Here is a 7,139-nt window from a genome sequence, read left to right on the forward strand (position 1 = left end):
CTTTGGAATGGACACAAATATGGAAATCTTCCAATCAGATGGGCAGGTAGCCTACAATGCAGCAACAGAACTCCACTTTGCACATAGAATCCTTCACTATTGCAAGCACAGGCTTCAGTTCTTTCAAGTTGAGAAATGGCAAGTATTTTCCTTTGGGTTTTTTAGATCCAAATCCTTGCACCTATCAATATAATGCTATACTTTATATTTAGGAGCTGCCCTTTGAAATTTTCTGTTCAGATCTTTTCCTTCATCATTTCTTCCAGTCTCTTTCACTTCTCTATCATTAAGACCAAGTTTCAGAGTCCTTCTAGCATCCATTTTTTTGGTCTTTTCTTTCTTTCCTGTTTTTTCAAGGACCACAATGCTTCTGGTCTTCGGTTTTTAGTGTCTAGTGCATCAAATCTGTATTTGAGATAGTCTCTAAATTCAGGTGGAATATGTTCAAGTTCATATTTTGGCTCTTGTGTGCTTGTTTTAATTTTCTTCAGCTTCAGCCTGTACTTGGCATATGAGTAATTGATGGTTTGTTCCACGGTGAGCCCCAGGCCTTGTTTTGACTTAAAGATACTGAGTTTTATCATCATCTCATCCCACATATATAGTCAATTTGTCTCCTGTGTATTCCATCTGGTGAGGTCCAGGTGTATAGTAGTAACCTTTCATGTTGTTTTAAAAAGATAATTGCAATGAATAAATCATTAGACTTACAAAATTCTATCGTGCAATCTACAGCATCAATTTCAGACTGAAGAAGTTGGTAATATTCTTCAATGTCATCATCACTGGCTTTAGTGATTGGTCACCTTCATTAATAGTTTCTATTGATTCAGTTCTGACTCATAGAAACCTTGTATAGGTTTCCAAGGAGCAGCTAGTAGGATTCAATCACTGACCCTGTGGTTAGCAGTCCAAAACTTATTCATTCTTTTTAGAATATGGTCTTCCTTCTGGGTTTATCTATATTAGCCTATCACAAACAACACTGTACTCCAAGATAGATCTTGAAATGTTCTTTTTGATGATGAATGCAGCAACATTCCTCTTGAATTTGTTGTTCCTGACATAGTAAACCATATGATTCTCTGTCAGGATTCCGAATGACCAATACTAGTCCATTTTAGCTCACTGGTGCCTAAGATTTAAGTCTTTATGAATTCTATTTTGTTTTTTATGACTTACAGTTTCCCCATATTTATACACTGTAACATTCTACTTTCCTATTATTAATGGATGTTTGCAGCTGTGTCTTCTCATTTTGAGTTTTGCCCATCACAAGTGTAGGTCCCAAAAGCTATGTTCCATTCACATCTTCATGGTCAGCTCTATTCTGAGAACATGGCTCTTCTCCAGTCATATTTTGAGTGCCTTCCATCCAGTGATACTCATAAGGTCTTCATTAGCTAACTATTCAGAAGTAGTCCACCTTTCCTTCTTCCTAGTCTGTCTTACTCTGGAAGCTCTACTGAAATCTGTGCACCATTGGTAACCCTGTTGGTATTTAAAATACCAATGGGACAACCTCCATCATTACAGTAACACACAAGTCACTACAGTACGACCAACTGACAGATGAAACGTGGTGCCAGCCATTGGGGATACTTATATAAACAAGACATAATAAATGCTTTTCAATGAAAATACTGTATTTGTAGACAGACAACAGAGAAGGTATAGACATATGCAAAAGATTTTAGGGTACTGAGTAGAACATTGACGATGTTAGTGTAGATTCTCTGAGAAACAGATGCCATGACAGGATTAGAGTTGCAAGTGAGTTATTAAGGAAGAACCTATGAAAATGCAAGTAGTAGTTGGAACATAAGAGATAAAAATCAGGTAATGATGCAAGTAAAGTCCCTCTTAACGAGGGACAAAAGGAAGTAGAGTTAAGTAAACTGGAGTCTCAGACCACAGGATACTTCTAGGAATGTTTTCATAAGGCCAATAGGGAACTACTGAGCCAAAGCTGCCCATCAGATGAATTGTGCAACTTACTAGAACTGGCCTTAGTGTTCCTGTTACATCCAGTCACTGACAGCAGGATATGGGAAGTGTGGCTTCAGAGTCGATGTAATGGTGGATTTAGAATGCAGATTCTGGGGCTGGCAGCGTTAAAATCTGCTGCAAGAGATATGGGTGGCACATTTTCACGGCCACACAGAAACCGTCTCTATTTGTGTGAGTCACAGGAAGAAGCCAGAGACCTGGGATAGGGTAAGCTCATTACATCACATCAGAGATCAGAGAAGCAAGAAGCAGTTTGAATATGTAAAGATCATGTGAGTGTAGATGTGGCGGTGTACTGGGGAAGAGGATAACCATTAAATGATTTCTCTCCAGGAAGAAAACGGATTAAATGTTACACCTTTTAGACATTTAAAGTCATATCAGTGTAATCTCTGTGAGTTTGTCCCATTTGCAATAGGATCCCTGCAATGGTTAAATTACTAAATTCTTCATTTCTGAACTCACAGATTTTAATATAGCTTGGGGAGGAGTCAGAAGGAGAGAGGATTCCATGGTCAAATAAATTTTGGAAATACTGTGTTAAAGCAATTTAGCATGGTTTGCGTATGTGTGTTCCTGCCGACACTTTCTGAGCCCGCAATATGTGCAATTGCATGGTGAATCGCCATGAAGAAGATTTAGTATGAAGTGTGTCATAGACACATTTACCCAAGAAACTGTATTTTCTCAAAGAGAAGTTCCTAGAAATAGGATTTTTCAAAACATATTGAGAAATTGTGACTTAAAAGAACAATAGCATGCCCCCGAGACATTATTCAGACTTATTGAAGGAATGAAGGGTTAGTTAGAGCCCTACAGGGTCACCTTCATTAATAGTTTCTATTGATTCAGTTCTGACTCATAGAAACCTTGTATAGGTTTCCAAGGAGCAGCTAGTAGGATTCAATCACTGACCCTGTGGTTAGCAGTCCAAAACTAATTCATTCTTTTTAGAATATGGACATCATTGGACAATATCATTAATATCACATGCAAGTAAAATTTTACTCAAGATAATTTAAAAATGGCTGCAACAGTACATTGAGAGAGAACTGCCAGATGAAGACGAGTAATGAAGGATAACATTGTTTATGGCACATGGATCTTGGCTGAAAGGAGACAATAACAGAATGATGTTTATTTGGTGCTTTATTGACTATGCAAAAGGCCTTCAACTGTGGAGATCATTACAAGCTATAGACAACATTGCAGGCAGTGAGTATTCTGGAACACTTAATTGTGAATAAAAGCTCTTTATTCAATCTGTATGCTGAGCATATAATCTGGGAAACTGGATTTTTTACAGAAGAATGTAGCATCAGCATTGGAGGAAGACTGATTAACAACCTGCGATATGCACATGATGCAACTCTTCTTGCTGAAAGGGAAGGGGACTTAAAATACTTACTGATCAAGATAAAAGACCATAGTCATCGGTACAGAAAACAAAAATCCTCACAACTGGACCAATAACATCATGGTAAATGGAAAAAAGACTGAAGTTGTCAAAGACTTCATTTTGCTTATACACTGTCAACACACATGGAAACAGCGCTCAAGAAACCAAACAACATATTGCATTAGATAAATCTGCTGCACACGACTCCTTTAACGTATTCAAGAGAAAAAATGTCAGTTTAAGGATTAAAGTGAGCCTGGCCCAAGCCAAGGTATTTTCAGTAGCTTCACATGCATGTGAAAGTTGGGCAATGAATAAGGAAGACCGGCGAAGAATTGATGCGTCTGAGTTATGGTGCTGGAGGAGAATATTAAAGGTATCATGTACGGCCAGAATAACAAACAAATCTCTGTTGGAAGGAGTACAACCAAAATACTCTTTACAATCTAGGATGGTGCAACTTCATCTCTTATATTTTGGACATATTATTGGGAGAAACCAGTCCCAGGAGAAAGACATCATGCTTATTAAAGTGGACAGTCAGCGAAAAAGAGGAAGAAGCCCCACAAGATGGAATGGCACAGTGGCAGTAGCAATTGGCACAAGCTTAATAACAACTATGAGGATGGCACAGGACTGGGCAGTGTTTCGTTCTGTTGTGCATAAGACTGCTATGATCAGGAACTGACAGGATGGCACCTAAGAACAACAGTCAGCTATGAATCACTCAGAACTGTCTTCCTAATTCTTCTTCCCCTTCCTACTTTCCTTCATTGACTCGCTCTTTTTTCTTGTGTGGCACTGTTGGATAAGCATTAAACTGTAAACCAAGCAGTTGAAACCATCCAGCCACTCTCAGAAACCCTACACCGTGTCACTGTGAATCAGACTGACCCAAGGACAAAACAATAACAAAATACTAAGAGGGATGCTTCCTTACCTTTTCATTCCATTTTCCTCCATGAACTTTCTGAAGCTCCTTCTGACTTGGTAAACAAGGGTGATAAGGCAAAGCAGAAGGGAAATGTTCAAGGACTGTGAAAACTAGTGACTCAGGAGCTTGATACTTATATTTCAAAAGACAGAGCTCCTCTCATAAATAATCTTGTTTTGGAGTGGAGGCCAAGATAAGGCATTCCTGGTCGGGAAGGGCACCAATGAGCAAACTGCAAAGGTAAAAAAAAAAGTGTGCTTCAGAGCCAGCCACATCTTGATGTTGTCATTATTCATCTGAGTGGCCTCAGAGCAGGCACTTAAAGTTTCATTGCTAGAGGTTTCTCATTAAAGAATGGACAAATGATACCTACTTAACTGGGATGGTATAAGGATTAAATGAGATAATATATGTAAAGAGTCTAATGCCGCAGTAGACGCATAAGGAAATGTTCAGACAATGCTAAATCTACTGTCAAGTTTCCAGTGTGGGTATTTCAATCACAGTTTACAAAGCGTTTGAGCATTCCCAGAGGTGTTCATTTATCCTCAAAGGATCGATTAAGAAAATATTCCTTTCTGGTGATCTGCATGGGCTAGAAAAGAAAGAGAGAGAGACCCAGCATTTCCTGAGCCAAAATGGCCAAAGCAAAAGCACATACAAGGTGAAAACTTAGATCTGCATGAGTGTTTGCCAGGAATAATTCCTCTGAAACACACGGGAAAGGGCATTTAGGGCTTGGGACTCAATTTCATTTGCTCCCTAAAGCAAGCTTAAGAATTAGTAGTATAAGAGATAGTGGGAAAAAATGGAATGAAAAGACAACAGAAGTTTTCAACAAACTTTCTGAAATCCCCTCATACTAAAATCTGGATGAACAAACCAATAAATACTGATTTAAATGGTCTGGGGCAAAGCTTGGACCTCTGGATTTTCTTAAAATCTCCCCTGGAGAGTTCAACATGCAGCCAGGATTGAGAGCCTGTCCTCTTGCTTCACTTGTGTGTCTCCAAGTTTTGATGGTTATGGAATGAAATATATCAGTCCTTTGGGTGCTATCACTTCTAAACAACTTCAGTACTTGGCATAGCATTGCTCCACTGGGCAAGATAGCCTCAACCATAGCTATAACAAGCCTGAAAGTTCCTATTGAGGCCTCATTCAGAAACTCACATTTATATAGCTCTCTTTGTCTCTGATCACAATTCATCTGTCAACTTGTAATACTGTAGTGACTTGCATGCTGGAAGCTATGCCCCTGGTAATTTAAATACCAGAAGAGTCACCCATGGTGGACAGTTTTTAACCTGAGCTTCCAGACTTAGACAGACTAGAAAGAAGGAGAGGGGCATCACTTATGAAGGGCCAGCCACTGAAGACCTCATGAATAGCAGTAGAGTACTGTCAGATATAGTGCCAAAAGATGAAAAGATGCTGAATAACACCCCAACATATTGTCAGATATAATGGTGAAAGAGGAGACCCTCAGGTTGGAAGGCATTCAAAATACAAACGGGGAAGGGCTGCCTCCTCAAAACAGAGTTAACCATGATGATATGAATGGAGGAAAGCTTTGGAGGCACATTTGCTAATGGGACACAACTCAAAATTAGAAGAAATAGCTGCAAATATCTATTAATAATTGGAACACGGAATGTATGATGTATGAATCTAGGAAAACTGGGAGGTGTAAAACATGAAATGGAATGCAGGAAGATGGACATCCTAGGCATTAGTGAGCAGAAATGGACTGGTGTTGGCCATTTTGAGTCAGACAATCATAAGATTTACTTTGCTAGGAACAACAAATACAAGAGGAATGGCATCACATTCAACATGAAGAAGAGCATTTCAGCAGTAGCAGATGATGGCGGACTACGTGGGAAGCCTATATAGATCCTCTACAACAAAGATATTAGAAATCAAAGAAAACAGATGTAGATGATAGTGCTGGAACCTGAGCTTCAGATGAAAGGATACAGAAGTAGATTCACTGCTTAACAGAGAAAACTGAAAGACACAGCCAAAATAAAGAGAGACAGAGAGAGACCTGTGTTAGCCAATCAGACACAGTGCAGCCATCTTCGTTTATTCTGAACAGCTTCAGAGACAAGATGGAATATTGCCATTGAAGAAACATACCAGTGGCTTATGGAGATAAAAGTGTAAGTTTTTTCACTGTTCCCCATTCTCCCAAGGTGACCAGAGGCATGGTCAGCCCCAATCTGTGTACACTCTGAGTGAAGCTCCCACTCTCCTGATGGTTGGAAACACACAAAGGTGAGTACAGCACTTGTAAGCCCCATGGGAATGAGTACGGAGCTATCTGCTTTAAACTGTGTGCCTGGATTCAGGTGCTCCAAATCTGCAGAGCCAGCCCTGGACAAGCCCTAACTAGTAGAAGTAGCTGAACAGATGTGGGGAGGAGACAAGTGATCTGTACCAGCCAGCCAGGCATGATGTGACCATCTTGAACTTCCATGGGCAGTTCTGAAGTTGTTGGTGGCATAGAGGCATACTGTTTATTGGTGGTTTGTTGTTGTTGTTGGGTGCCATCGAGTTGGTACCAACTCATAGCAACCCTACGTACAACAGACAACAGAATGCAACACTGCCCGATCCTGGGCCAACCTCACTACTGTTGCTATGCTTGAGCCCCATTGATGCTGCCACTTTGCCAGTCCATATCAATGGGGATCTTCCTCTTTTTCTGACCCTCCATCTTACCAAACATGATATCCTTCACCAGTGACTGGTCCCTCCTGACAATATGTCCAAAATATGAGAGATGAAGTT

This window comes from Chrysochloris asiatica, unplaced genomic scaffold, assembly GCF_000296735.1.
Source record: "Chrysochloris asiatica unplaced genomic scaffold, ChrAsi1.0 scaffold00134, whole genome shotgun sequence".
NCBI lineage: Eukaryota > Metazoa > Chordata > Mammalia > Afrosoricida > Chrysochloridae > Chrysochloris > Chrysochloris asiatica.